Source organism: Ursus arctos, unplaced genomic scaffold, assembly GCF_023065955.2.
Source record: "Ursus arctos isolate Adak ecotype North America unplaced genomic scaffold, UrsArc2.0 scaffold_4, whole genome shotgun sequence".
In the NCBI taxonomy this organism is placed as follows: domain Eukaryota; kingdom Metazoa; phylum Chordata; class Mammalia; order Carnivora; family Ursidae; genus Ursus; species Ursus arctos.
Window position 1 is genome coordinate 9966764 of NW_026623056.1, and position 3654 is coordinate 9970417.

The window sequence follows — 3654 nt, forward strand, 5'->3', positions numbered from 1 at the left end:
AACTCAATTGTTGCAACTTCTTACAACTCCACGTCATTGCGTGCACCCCTGGCAAGTGACTGAAGAGAGCACTTATACTCTTGCACTGATCGAGAATGCATGCCTGCAGGGGCCGCCTGCTCTTTCCTCAGACAGTCTGGACTCACTATTTCCCTTCTATTGAGCTCAAACACAACTCTCTGTGGCTTCTACTGATTTTTTTTTAGCTCTAATCTTTTGGAGGGCTACACATAACAAGTTTAATCCCTCTCCTCCATGACAACTCTTAAAATCTTTGAAGATAGCAATCATAGCTTCTCTAATCTATCTTCAGTTCTCTCCACTACTCCTAATATGAGAACTTCATATCCCCTTATCATCAACCTCTAATTGTGTTTATATCCCACTTAGCTTGCAGATCCAAGCACAAAAAATAGAGAGTTTGATAAGGGCCAAGAAAAGCAGTTCTTTTGCCCTTGTTGTGGACAAATTCTTGGTAAAAGATTAAGAATAACTACATCACACTATTTACTCACATAGGGTATACAATGAACTAGGCTAAAATCTTCTTAAATGTATTGCTGTTAAGCCAAATTTCTTCCTTCCCATATTTGCACCGTTGGTTAAAAATGGAAGAGAAAAGATGACTCAACCAGAAGTAAGGAGGTTTCCAACAACAGAGCTCTGATTCATGCTAAGTGATAGCTGGGGGATTTCAAAATGACAATGTTTTGATATCAGCTTGGATGTGTGTGGTCTTCTGTTTGGGGTTTCCTCCCATTTTTTAAACTGAAAAACTAAGAATTCTTCTGTGTGTACTCTTATCATAGACCACTTTCTATTTCACCTCTGTGCACAAGTTTTATAACAGAATGAACAGAGTAGAAGCAAATGCCTCAGAGGCTTCAGCGCTCATAGAAGATGATGGTACATTACATAATAACACGACAAAAAGTTTGGACGCTTCAGTCACTAGGAATAAAACACAGAAGCGCTGTCCCTGAAATGCATAAAAACATGACAGTCTTACTGTTAATGAAACATGAATACCTTTTTCCTTTACAGAAATATACTGAGAAAGCTTCAGCGCTGTTTATGAATCCTTCGACAGGACATTCTTTGGGTCTTTGATGTGATGGTGGTTATACCTCCGCAAAGTGGAAGAAAGGGTGCATTACTTCCCAGCCATTTACTACAAGATAAAAAATAGTATATAGATAAATAATAGCAACTAAGTGGTGTTGATCCAATTCTCTCGTATGGTCATAAATCCAAAAAAAATTCAATGTGTTTTTGGACTGTTTCTTTAAAAGACCTAAATAATGCTTATCTAAAAAGAATGTGACATAACTTTTGAATCTGACATTTCGGATACACTGGTGTAACTTTTTAAACTCAAATGAGAAACATTTAGTATTTGGCATATATTATAATCACAAGGAAGCGGCCAAAACAAAGTTTACCTCCTATAATTTGCAAACTTTCGTGATAGCCAGAAAATCAGAATCAGAGCAGTTGCTCTTTTCTAATAGGTCTACCCAGTGCTTTGTTTAATTCACTTAAGTCACCTTAATTATAACAATGATCCTGGGTATAAGTGCTCTCCAAACACACACTGTTCTCCAGTCCCTGACCTTGGCAAAACCCACCCTTGAATTCCTTTCATTGATACGAGTTTCCTATAACTTTGGTCAGTAAGATAGACTATTAATCCTTGCCCTTTAGAGAGCTGTAAAAACCCTTTCTAGAAATTGTCTTTTCCCCACCCTCTGCTTCAGAACCAGGGAGGAACTTAGGTCAAAGTGATAAACTTCTTAAACCACTGAATGGTGAGTCTGACCATATTTCCAACTTAAAGAGCCTCTTGGGTCAGCACCACCTAGAGTGAATGTTCTTAGAGGTGATCAGTTTGGAGGACTGGAGTCAGCATCTTATGACCTTATCCACTTCTCTTACTTTTAACTCTCTTCATTCTTCAGCAGTTTGATAGAGGCAACAAAATTCCTAAACTCTCTCCAGATTTCTGATGTCCAAGACACTCTCTGTGAAGAAACTGATTCTCCCCTGCTCCAGAGGAGCACTTAATCCCACAGCCGGGGAGACCAGATCCTCTAAGATTCCCAGCCTCCTGAGGTTTATATGCAAACGACCCCAGGACATTTCGTTTAGCTACCAATGTTGTGATTACCAACTAATCATTGTTCAGGGGTCCTGATCACCTCTGATTTACCAAATCAAAACTAGGACACACTCTCCCACAAATCGCTAACGCCTATCAGGACAAACAGCCTTGTCCATAATTATCGCTTCAAGTAAAATTTAGGTTGGAGACAGCTCCTTAATCACTCAAAGGTATAACTATGTTGCCATTAACTCATTTCTATCAAGCAGAACCCCTGATGTCAAGCACTGTTAGAGATCTTTTTGATGACTAATAAGACAATGTTTCTCCTGATGTAGGGCCTATACAAAAAGTGCTTGAGGCCCAGTTTGTAGTACAAGGTAGTTCAATGTTTTGACATGAACTGGCTCTCCAAAGCTCTTTTGTAGGAGCAAAAGGCTATAAGTCAGGGTGAGTATTTGTACACAGAAGGCTATAATTAATGCCTTGCATATTGCATGAGTAGACTAGGGACTTGTTTGTTGTGGGGAGAGAGTATGATTAATAAATATCTTGGTAAACAAGAAAGGCCAAAATGCTTATGTTTAAGAACACAGACTTTAAAGCCGTAATACATGGATTTGAATACCAGCCGTACCCCTTACCTAACTGACTTTGGGCAATTTAAGTTTGCTGTGCCACAGTTTCATCATCTATAAAATGTGGATAATACTAGTATAAGTGTTATCATGAAAAAGATAAAATTCTCCAACAAAGTACTAGTTAGCACTTGTTAAAGTGCTGTCTAACATGTTTATGAAGAAATCAGCAGAAAGATAAAATAGCGATGACGGAATGTTGAAGTAAAATTGCAGAGTGGATGTAATGTTTGCTAGGTTCACTTTCAGCAGAGCTATAAAATCATATCATCTTTGGAGTTGACCTGTCTCTGGGACGATCAAACTACAGGCACTTACTAATATCTGCAGGGCAACCTCTAAACTCAACAGGACAAAAAATATATGCACATTTGTTAGTCATTGATTATTAGCCAAAGTTCCATCCTCTGCATTTGTCAGACGATGCTCAGCTGTGCTTACTGGAAAACGATCTAGCATGAGATTTTTAACATCAAGAAATAATCATTTTGCCTTATTTCCAAGTATGGAATAAATAATTTTTAGCAGCTTTGCTATGACTTTTATGTAAGTTCATATTTGCAAAGTACTTAGAAAAGTGTCTGCCACAGTGCTCAATAAAATACCCGGTACCTGTGTCTTGGCAAAAATATATGGTCTATGGAATCTCTGTGATGTTCTAAAAGGCCTTACATCATTTGCCTGCAATAATTCTTCAGCGATACCATAGGGATGGTTTGGTCGTGGATCCACTCCATACGAAGACTTTTGATTCAGGGTTGACAGCTTTTACGTTACAAGAAATTTGATACAGCAGCTCAGGGGTATGCTTGTGCTTCAGCTTTTATTAAACTGTTGTATACACACAGTCTAATTCTTAAAAGCCTGCTAAAACAAAATTTCTACACTTTTCCCAAAGTATTGGCCTTTCTTTAT